This window comes from Lacerta agilis, chromosome 7 (genome assembly GCF_009819535.1).
Source record: "Lacerta agilis isolate rLacAgi1 chromosome 7, rLacAgi1.pri, whole genome shotgun sequence".
Taxonomy (NCBI): domain Eukaryota; kingdom Metazoa; phylum Chordata; class Lepidosauria; order Squamata; family Lacertidae; genus Lacerta; species Lacerta agilis.
This window is the reverse complement of record NC_046318.1, coordinates 20,863,255-20,875,239: the sequence shown is the minus strand read 5'-3', so window position 1 is coordinate 20,875,239 and position 11,985 is coordinate 20,863,255.

The window sequence follows — 11,985 nt, the reverse complement described above, 5'->3', positions numbered from 1 at the left end:
CACATCTCTGTTTTCAGACGCAGAGGACTTGAGTCCTGCATGTGAAGGGCTGTGCAGTCCAAGTCTAGTAAGTTTAATGGTAAGAAACCATATCCTGCTGTTTGAATTTGGTTAGAAAAATGGTGTCCCTATCTGGATGAGCTTATTCATGAGATTGGCTGGTTTCCATTCCACACAGCGAAATTTACTGCCTACGTTGTACTAATTTCCAGAGGGGTAGCCAAGGAGGTCTCTCAAAACTGCTTTCACACATTTTACAAGCCTCTTTAAATGTTCGCGATTTATTATGATGATGTAGAACATTTCAGTACAAAAATTGGAGTTCCGGCATATTTTCTTTAAAAATCCCAAATCATTTAGGGGAATCATGGCAGTTGAAGATGATTGAGTATATGGAGCTCGCAGAAATGACCGGGAAAATCCGTGACCAGAGGGACGATGCGGTGGAGAAGGACTGGAAGAAATTTAAGGACTATTTAAGAAATTATGCAAAAATAAAGATTTAAGAGGAGCAGACGGAAGTAAAAGGCAACAGCTAGAATAAATTAGAATTAAAGGAATAAGCTTAAATAGTACATTTTATTGGTTAGAACTATGAGGTTAAAGGTTACTACAGATGTGATACAATGTACGCAGAAGGAGAGGGTGTGAGGAGGTCTTTAAGACAATGTAAAGGAAAGATGTATTGGAATATGATAATGTATTGATGTTGTTGGTTTATTGTTTGTTTTGTGGTTGTTTTGTATTTTTTTTTTCATTTTATGTTCTTATATCAGAAAAAAATAAAAACTTTTGGGGGGGGGAAATCCCAAATCATTTGGAATTCCCAAGCCTCAAACTGACGGATGAGTCACTCTGATTGATACCTGGAGGAAAAAGTAAGACCTCCCCCCCCCTCCAGCAAACTGGGCTTCTTTCCTTTTTTTTTACATGAAGCTGCTGGCAGCTTTTAAACAGCGTTTTACAGCGTTCTTATTATTCCTCTACTTCTACACGTCAGAAGCCATGACATTTAGATCGACAAAGCTCTTCAAACGTGACATAGTATTATGCTTGCCATGTTCGTATTAACACGGGGAACAAAACAAAGGCTAAGCCCAAAATGACGTCCTTGGGAGACAATTGTTTCTTTGATCCAGTAGAGCAGGTTGAGAGCCTGTGTATGTTGCCAAATTTGAAGAAGATGAAACCCTACCCATCAGCTGCTGGGCAAGGAAAGCAGAGTTGTGTCTCTCAGTCCTGCTCCCTGAACTGTGGTCGGGCACATTCAAAACGCATTCTTTCCCTCAAAGAATTATGGGCACTGTAGTTCACCCCTCACAGACTTACAATTCCCAGCAACGTTAAACAAACTCCAATCCCCAGAATCCTTTGAGGGAAAGAATGAGCTTTGATATGCTTTAAAGGTCTAGTGCATAGGCAGCCTAAATTAGGGGGATTCCAGCTTTGCATACAAATAGAGTTGCCATATTTTGAAGAGCAATAAACAGGACACTATGACAACTCTCATTTTAAATACGCCTACTATATAGGTTGGGACGCGAGTGGCGCTGAGGGTTAAACCACAGAGCCTAGGGCTTGCTGATCAGAAGGTCGGCGGTTCGAATCACCACCACGGGGTGAGCTCCCGTTGCTCGGTCCCAGCTCCTGCCCACCTAGCAGTTCAAAAGCACGTCAAGTGCAAGTAGATAAATAGGTACCGCTCCGGCAGGAAGGTAAACGGCATTTCCGTGCGCTGCTCTGGTTTTGCCAGAAGCGGCTTAATCATGCTGGCCACATGACCCGGAAAGCTGTACGCCGGCTCCCTTAGCCAGTAAAGCGAGATGAGTGCCACAACCCCTTCATCATTCCTACAGCATTGTTGCTGTGTCGTGGTGGGACTGGACTTCACAGCTGGCTAGTAAAAACTAACCCTTGGCTTCCAAAGCCCAGCCTATAATTCACAGACCCCTCTGTGTTATGTATTGATTTCAAAATATTTAAAAATAAAAGTCAAAGGCAGACAGTCTCTCAGACTTGTTGTGGAAGAGCTATAGCTGACATCTGAAGCAATTTTATACATACATTTATTTATTTATACATTTAGCCATCTCACCCCTTGCTTTTCCCTGTAAGACTAATTGCAGTCGTTAACAGTTGTCAACAGGTTTTCCACACCCATCAGCCAATCGCCCATTCCCACCACCCTTCTGAGTAATACCCCTCCTCACTCTCTCGCTATATATATAAGGGTCTGGTGACTTCTGTTTCAGTGTATCTGAAGAAGTGTGCATGCACACGAAAGCTCATACCAAGAACAAACTCTAAGGTGCTACTGGAAGGATTTTTTTATTTTTTATTTTTGTCAAATGTAAATTAAAAAGCTGGGATCAGATTGTGGGCGATGAGCACATTCTATCCTCTTAACATTTCATTATTTCGGTCTTCACTCCATGAGAAACTCACTGGTGCCTCTTAGCAGGAAGAGAAATCGATTCATTTACATTCTAAGTGGTCTCATTAGGTTTTTAAGTGCTCAGAGGTGAACAAGAGAAATCAATACATCATCTTTTAGCAACATCTGTTTCAAGTGGTCCGCAGACAGCAGCCATAATTATATCATATTATTGCGTCTATCGATTTCTTAGGCTATTTAAGATGAGAGCCGCTTGTTTTGCTGCGTAGCTGTGATCGTGTTACAAATTGCAGAATTTCGTTCCGCTGCAGCATATGTTCACCAACCAGCTATCTAACTCCCCTTTGAAAAGGCAGAACATCCATTTGTCAAGTGGTAGTGGACCACGATGTTCCTATAACCATGTCATCAGCCAGTCATCTGTATTGCCTTGCCAAATGGTGGAGAGAATCTTACCACTTTGCTGGACTCCTGACTGACAATCTCACCACATTTCTGCAACTTGTCAACACAATGAGCCCTTTAAGTGTTGCTGAGGCACTGCTTTTCTGCAGCCAGTTTGAACCAGAATTAAAACTGTAGTTCTGAATGACGACGTGCTATCTCATAAAGCACTCTATTCCCAGTAAGAGTTGGTGCTACCTGGCTCCATGGACAAGATACTACTACTGGTATATGTTTATGCAGAGGTAAGTCCTGTTACCCCTTCATGGATCACTGCTGGACCATAAAGAAGGCTGATCGCCGAAGAATTGATGCTTTTGAATTATGGTGCTGGAGGAGACTCTTGAGAGTCCCATGGACTGCAAGAAGATCAAACCTATCCATTCTCAAAGAAATCAGCCCTGAGTGCTCACTAGAAGGACAGATCCTGAAGTTGAGGCTCCAGTACTTCGGCCACCTCATGAGAAGAGAAGACTCCCTAGAAAAGACCCTGGTGTTGGGAAAGATGGAGGGCACAAGGCGAAGGGGACGACAGAGGATGAGATGGTTGGACGGTGTTCTCAAAGCTACTAACATGAGTTTGGCCAAAGTGCGAGAGGCAGTGAAGGATAGGCGTGCCTGGCGTGCTCTGGTCCATGGGGTCACGAAGAGTCGGACACGACTGAACGACTGAACAACAACAACAAAAGTCCTGTTAACAGTCCAAGTCCTGCTTCTGCCTGTCAGCCCATTTAATTAGTAGCTTCCTGCTTGACCCTCTTTTCAAGCTGCTTTTGCACTTGCAATTAATTTCTTACTGTTCATTTAGTATGGTCACAGACTTCCCAAACTACTTAGTCCACCTGGGAAATTGGAGGTCGGGGTTAATTACTGGTTTACTCCTTGCAGCCAGATAATTGCTCTTTATTTCCCTTTTGTATTGCAGTTGCAAAATACAGGAGCTTTAGTCCCTTTGAGAGAAAGGGGGCAAGGAGGGAGCTACTTGTTAAAACTTCTATGCGCTCTGAAAGTCTGCAGTGAACACCCAGGCAAGGCTAGGGCTACACTTACACTTTAAGATTCGGCAACAACAACAAAAGCCCTACCACAAACCAGTTCTGTCTGAAAAATAACGGGAGAATAACAAAGAGAGCGGGGAAATGCAATTATTTGGCACCCATGTCATCGGGATTGTCATTGAAAAGGGTGAACTAATGATGTCCTCTTGCTTCAGGCTTAATATGTAAGACCTTTCCTTTTAATAGCTCTCTGGTGAATAGACAAAGCAGCACTGCAGTATAATTGCCACTGCAATGCACTGCTGAAGAATTATTTGCCATAAAAGTGCACCTATAAAACTCCATGCCCTTTTCTGGAAACACACAAGGGGACAGGTTTGGCACAGGAGGAACTGCAGAACAGTCTGGTAGGGCTTTTGCAAAAATACAGTATCCAAGGAGCAATCTATATACCTGTAAGTAGTTTCCCTGGAATGGTTGTGTGAGCAAAGAAGACCCACCTCTGACTCCCAAGCTGCAACACGGGATCCACTTTCAATTTTTCCTGTTTTGACTTTTACTTAATGGCGCTAATAAGGTACATTCTTCCCCTCATCCCCCCCACCCCATTCGCAAGATATCTATGACAAAAGTGTCTCTCACTACATGTAAACAAACTGTGGGAAAGACTCTACGAATTGAAAGTGAAGACAATTGGTTGGCCAGAAATATGTAGTTATAGGTTTTTTTTGGGGGGGGAATACTCCTAAATTAATAAATGGTAGAATTTTGATTATTTGGAGTATTGATGGGAAGATTGCAGGCCAGTGGAAAAAATATGGGCTAAGCTCCCTTTCCAAGCCAGCGCCTCTAAGACAGGAATAGGCAAACTTGGTCCCCCAGATGTTTTGGGACTACAATTCCCATCATCCCTGACCACTGATCCTGTTAGCTAGGGATGGTGGGAGTTGTAGTCCCAAAACATCTGGAGGGCCGAGTTTGCCTATGCCTGATCTAAGAGGAATCTTGGGCCTGGGCAGACAGAGGTTGCCAAGGTGATGATGGGGTTTGTGAGAGAAGTGACAGAAAAGCATGTCTTAAGCAAGCTGTGCTAGGAAGGACAAAGACAGAGGTCCATCTTTGGCAGGCTGGCTAAAGGCAGGCTAGGAGAGATGCTTTGGTGGGGGAATAAGCCCCTCTTGAGATAACCATGCTGTTGTTGAGATCTGGACTCCCTCCATCTAAACTCAAGTGCAGATATGTGAATAAATTGTCTTTCTTAAAGCCTCCGCCACACCTTAAATTCTCCAAAGCAGCACAGACCCTGGTTAAGAGCCAAGCAGAGCCATCTTTCCTATTGGGCTTTACTGGCACGTTGGGCCAGGGCACTGGCCTCTCAAGGGCGCCGCAGCAAATGGGGGAGCTGTGAGGCTTTGCTGGCAGCCTTCCCTTTCAGTGCACACCTGCCAGCTGTGCCCCATCAACCATATGGCCGGCGGGTGTGCAGCTTGCCTCCCAATCTTCCGCGGGAGGAGAGCAATCCCTGCAGAGGCTTGGGAAAAGCTCGACAAGTCTGGAAAAGGGGGGGGGGCACGGAGGGATCTTTGAACCATGGCACCGGATATGCTTAAGACGGCCCTGGAGCCAAGATCCTTGGAATCCTGTGCATAGATTGGCAGGGATTGGGTTGGCCGGGGAAGTTCATCCATAGGAAGTAGTCATTTGTTGTTGCTGGCATCTTATAGACTCATAGAATCATAGAGTTGGAAGAGACCAAAGGGCCATCCAGTCCAACCCCCTGCCAAGCAGGAAACACCATCAAAGCATTCCTGACAGATGGCTGTCAAGCCTCCGCTTAAAGACCTCCAAAGAAGGAGACTCCACCACACTCCTTGGCAGCAAATTCCACTGTCGAACAGCTCTTACTGTCAGGAAGTTCCTCCTAATGTCTAGGTGGAATCTTCTTTCTTGTAGTTTGAATCCATTGCTCCGTGTCCGCTTCTCTGGAGCAGCAGAAAACAACCTTTCACCCTCCTCTATATGACATCCTTTGATATATTTGAACATGGCTATCATATCACCCCTTAACCTTCTCTTCTCCAGGCTAAACATACCCAGCTCCCTAAGCCGTTCCTCATAAGGCATCGTTTCCAGGCCTTTGACCATTTTGGTTGCCCTCCTCTGGACACGTTCCAGCTTGTCAGTATCCTTCTTGAACTGTGGTGCCCAGAACTGGACACAGTATTCCAGGTGAGGTCTGACCAGAGCGGAATACAGTGGTACTATTACTTCCCTTGATCTAGATGCTATACTCCTATTGATGCAGCCCAGAATTGCATTGGCTTTTTTAGCTGCTGCATCACACTGTTGACTCATGTCAAGTTTATGGTCTACCAAGACTCCTAGATCCTTTTCACATGTACTGCTCTCAAGCCAGGTGTCACCCATCCTGTATTTGTGCCTTTCAATACCAGGAAAGATTCTAGAGCACTCAACATCTGTCGAGTTGTGCCTTGCATTTTCTATAAATTCCTTATTTTTTATTATTAGTACCAAGCACCTGGTTGCATCCCTTGCTCGGGGTGCTTTGCTAAGATCTCACACCTTCTCCTGCTCTGTTAGGAGACTCAAAAAGAGTCGCCAGCTATCACACAGCTGCTGATCTCTCCCCCCCGCAAAACCCCTTTGTCCCTCTCAACTCCCAACCAAATCGTTACATCAAAGGTGCAGCCCAGCTGTAAAAATAACATTTCGGCAGAGATGAAACAATTTCTGGCAAATATGCAAATGTTCAAACAAACAACACCAGGTTTGTGTGGAGCATAAAAGAAGCAAAATTAATTTTGTAAGAACCAAGGGGCTTTCCTCGCCTTCAGAGCAGCAACACACTCAGCATGTCAAGAGATAACCAGCTATCAAAGAGAAGCAAAATAAAGGAAAATGCACAGCTAATATTGCGGTACGTTTTCTTTGAGACAATTGAATTAAAACAGTGTGAGTTCAAAGGGAAAGCTAGGTTGAAGAATGGGCAATAAAGAGGACTGGATTTCTATTGAGAAAATAACAATTGTGTGCAGGCTGGGTTTCAGTGTGGCTTCTAAACAAGGTAAAGCACAAGATTCAAGTTCTCGAGATATGAGAAATGAGGTGCAAAGAACACTTTTGGAAAAATCAGGTGCCACAAAAGCTGAGAGCTTCCTCTCAGCCCAGTACATAGCGTCTGAGGGCCAAAGCTGAACACCAGAGGAGCACCATCTGAAATCTAGCAGTACCATTTCTCTAGGACTGCTGTAACTTTGTGCTTCCCTTCCCTTCTTCAGTCAATTAGTTCTCCATCTCTGCTAACTTTCCCCCACAGGTTCTGTGCCCTATCCACAGCACCGCTACCCATGCATGCATTTCTTGAAGAAGAAGAGGAAGAAGAGTTTGGATTTGATATCCCGCTTTATCACTACCCTAAGGAGTCTCAAAGGGGCTAACAATCTCTTTTCCCTTCCTCCCCCCCCCAACAAAACTCTGTGAGGTCAGTGAGGCTGAGAGACTTCAAAGAAGTTTGACTAGCCCAAGGTCACCCAGCAGCTGCATGTGGAGGAGCGGAGATGCGAACCCAGTTCACCAGATTACAAGTCTACCGCTCTTAACCACTACACCACACTGGCTTGGTACAGAATGATTCTCTTAAATGAAGGCAGCTTGCATGCTCAAGTCCACTATTGCATTTGTAGCAAAAGGCTGCTTTGCCTGCAGTTTTGTCTGGGATAGCAACTTACAGGAGTAAAATTGTGTGTCATGGAACGACTCCCACACGCCAATCTTTTTTTTTTGGGGGGGGATGTTTCAAGCTATCCTGGAAAGGGTGAAAATGTAGTACAGACCTTTCTAGTCTAAGTTCTATTTGGGTCCCTGCCCAAATAATAGTTAACTGCATCATGGTTGCTGCTAATGCAGCACTTTGACTTCACCCCCAGAGGCTCACTCCATTGTTTCTCCAGATAGATGGATGCCAACCAAACACACACACACACACGCACACACACACACACACACACTGAATCTACAGGGGGGGAACCATAGGAAATTAAATCATTATAACAAAAGGAAAAAAACTGCTATGTAAAAATCGCATAGAAATTTCTTTTGCTCGCCGGCGCCATCTGGTGTTGCATGTTTATAATGCATTCAAAACGGGGTGTGTGTTTTTTTAACTAATGTAGCTGAGTCCACACACACATATATCTGCATATAAACACACACAGGATACTTAGTGAGTGGGATGAATTGGCCAGTGATTCTGGCTATCAAAACAAGAATGGAACTGTAAGGAACACTGGCACAGGTTATTTCAAGCCTACTGGCTTTTTAACTGCGCTTTTGCTTCCAAGTAAAATGCACTGTTAATTAACACTGCGTCCATTTAAACAACCAGACATGTTTCAGTACCTACCTTGCTTTCCGAAGGTTGTGTCCAGCCAAGTTCTTCTTACAGTTGACCCCTAAAAATAGGAGCCAAATTGGTAATTTCCATCCATTTCCATGGGTCTATTAACACCGAATACAACTCTAAATGACACCAGGTACATAGACCTAATGTAGCCACTATTTGCAAACAGGTATTGTGTATGTGTGTTTCAATTATGGCATATAGTCTTTAGCCAGAGTGATCTTCAAGTTATGTGTAAGAGTATCCAAACGTATCTAAATTCCCTCCCGGGGAAAAAACCCTTTCCTCCCTTCTTATATTTAGTATGTTTTAGGGCTGCTATACGTCCAGGATTTCCTGAACATATCTGGGACTTGTCTGTCGGAAATAGTAGACAGGTGGAATTTCCGAAAATCAGTAAAAATGTATGGGAAAACCTGGATGTACGGTAGCCCATATGTTTATTTTTTTTGGTGAATTTCCTTAAAAATAGCTTTAAAAAACAAACAAACTCAACTTTTGTGTCCAGATTTTCAGTTTTTGAAATATGGCAGCCCTACTATTTTTACTTCTGCTCCTCCAAAGAAGAGCCTGGATGGTTGAAGCCAAAGGCCCATTTGGCCATAATCTCTCTACCTTGCAACAGGAAACACATTTGAAAAAGCAATTTAGGCCTAGCAGCTTAGCCTGTGGAGCAGTAAGAAAGTAAGTAGTGAACCTTTGGTACAGTGGTACTAAACAATAGGGTTAAGCTTACGTGCAGCAGCTAAAACAGTGATGGCCAAACTTGGCCCTCCAGCTGTTTTGGGATGACAACTCCCATCATCCCTAGCTAACAGGACCAGTGGTCAGGGATGATGGGAATTGTAGTACCAAAACAGCTGGAGGGCTAAGTTTAGCCACCACTGAGCTAAAAGAACCAACAGCAATTTGATTGCCTACTGGTCAGTAAAATGCATGAATATGGTGCTAGTTTCTTCAGCTAGTTAAAACCAGTTAAGGGACACTATGCCAGTGGGTCCATTGTTGGGAGTGTGAAAAGACTTGTGGGATATCGATGGAGTCAGTGAGGTCCAGTTCTGAGGGCCTTCTGGCGGTTCCCTCACTGCGAGAAGTGAAGTTACAGGGAACCAGGCAGAGGGCCTTCTTGGTGGTGGCAGCGCCTGCCCTGTGGAACGCCCTCCCATCAGATGTCAGGGAGATGAACAACTGACTTTTAGAAGACATCTGAAAGCAGCACTGTACAGTGGTACCTTGGTTCTCAAACGCCTTGGTTCTCAAACACCAAAAACCAGGAAGTAAGTATTCTGGTTTTCGAACGTTTTTCGGAAGCTGAACGTACGATGTACTTGTCAGCTATTCTTTCCGGGTCGCCTGCACCAATCAGAAGCTGCGCCTTGGTTTTCGAACATTTCGAAGTCAAACGGACTTCCGGAACAGATTAAGTTTGGTGCTTTTGTTTTTGCTATTTATTTTGCGTTTTTGTTTTTGAGGGTTTTTTTGGTTGATTTATTTTTGTGACTGTGTGGAATCCAGTTCAGCTACTGATTGAGTGATTGTGCGACTGCGGAAATGGATAAAAGCCTCCCATCCATCCAAACAATGACTATCATCAGTGCAGGGAAGAAAAAAATAAATAAATTTTCACTTTTTTATCATCTACAATACTGTCTTATTTATTTTATAGTTATTGATTATTGCTTTCATTTTATGGATCAATTGTGTCGTTAGATAGTAAAATTCATGTTAAATTGCTGTTTTAAGGGTTGTTTTTAAAAGGTCTGGAACTTTTACTTTCTATGGGAAAGTGCACCTTGGTTTTGGAACGCTTTGGTTTTGGAATAGACTTCTGGAATGGATTAAATTTGAGAACCAAGGTACCACTGTTATCTTCTTCTTCTTTGGTGATCACTCGTAGCCGAGTAAGATTGTCTTCCATAAACACGGTTTTAACAAGAGACCTGCAAGGTGCTGAAGCTAGTAAGAGGAAGGATGGGCGAGATAGTGGGTTGCTGCTGCTGCGGCGGCGGCAAAAGAGGGCACACACATGCCACAAACAAGTGCTTTGGAGTAAAGAGGAAGAAGAGAGAAGGTGAGAAAGCCATAGTGATGCAGAGAGCACACTTTGGGGTAGAGGGGAAAAGGGACTTCATATAATGATTTTAAAGCAGATTTACTTTACAGAATTCATAAAGGTAAAGGTAAAGGTACCCCTGACCATTAGGTCCAGTCGTGGACGACTCTGGGGTTGCGGCGCCCATCTCGCTTTACTGGCCGAGGGAGCCAGTGTTTGTCCGCAGAACCGGAAGCAGCGCACGGAAATGCCATTTACCTTCCCGCTGGAACGGTACCTATTTATCTACTTGCACTTTGACATGCTTTCGAACTGCTAGGTTGGCAGGAGCTGGGACAGAGCATCGGGAGCTCACCCTGCAGCAGGGATTCCATCCACCGACCTTCTGATTGATAAGCCCTAGGCTCTGTGGTTTAGACCACAGAGCCACCCGCATCCCTACAGAATTCATACATTGCTCATTAAGCATAAAAAACCTCTAAAACTGACATAACCCCCCTTTCAGCTAATGAATGTGGCATTATTCTAAGAAAGTTAAGTGGCCTTCAAGAGCGATTTGATTTCTGTGCCATGCACTAGAGGAATGAAACCATGCTATCTATAGCATCATGGAAAAACGAAGACAGTAGAATGAGACAACTAGGCAAGGAGGGAGAGATCTTTCATAGTTTCTCCTTCTCTGCCATACTGAGATTAGAGCACCACATTTCCATTCCCACCCTACCGCTCTGGAATACCATGCATTCAAACCCCCTGATCCTACAGTTCCCAGCACACATGTATACATAGAAAACAGCAATAAAGAACTGCTATATATTTCAAAAAGCAACAACCATGTGTAAGCATTTACTTACCACAAATCACTACTGGCCTTCTATTCCAAAGTTGTGTTCCCCCACCATTTTAAAACCAGTGTCAAGTCTTTGTACTTGCACCTGAAACATCATTAGCTATCACTTCAGGTTTTTCCAATCACCATTAGTTTGAACTTTTTTTGCAGGAGTGCAGCTGAGTGTTACTAACATTTAGTTTGCTTCCTTCCAGAGCAAGCATATTAGCTCTTGTGCAGCCCAGTCATATATACGTTCAGTGCTTTTTTCCTGGGGGGGACGCATACCCCAAACATTTTGTGAATCTAACAGAAGAAGCTAAAATTTTTACTTTTAAATTACTTCTCTAGCACAGTGAATCGTCAGTTCCGTTGCAGAAGACTTTACAAAGTCGTTCATTCGCCTAGATTTTAAGATTAGAAGTCATTCAGCTATATCACTCAAGTTAAGCAGTCCTGACCTTACATTTGGGATAAACTGTGCCTCATATGAGCAGCAAACCCATGTCGTCAAGAGCATGTAAAATCTTGGCTTGTAGACTTTGCTCTCTTCTCCAGGTGCCAAACTGTCTTGCAAGAGACCATCTTAGAGCATATTTAGCTTAGTAAACCACTGCCATTGTAAGGAAGTACCGGTATATCAAAAGCTGCAGTCAGGAGTCTTAGTACCTTCTTCTTAAATAGACCTCAAGCTTGCAGTAAAACATCAGGGTACAGCTTGAGCTAAACTTCTGATACACATACAAATGTCCAGTGAGAGAACTGGAGTGGGGAAACTCATAGCCTCATCCAGAGAAGAGTGAACTCCTGCAATCACACATGCTTACCTGGAAACACCTGTCAGAC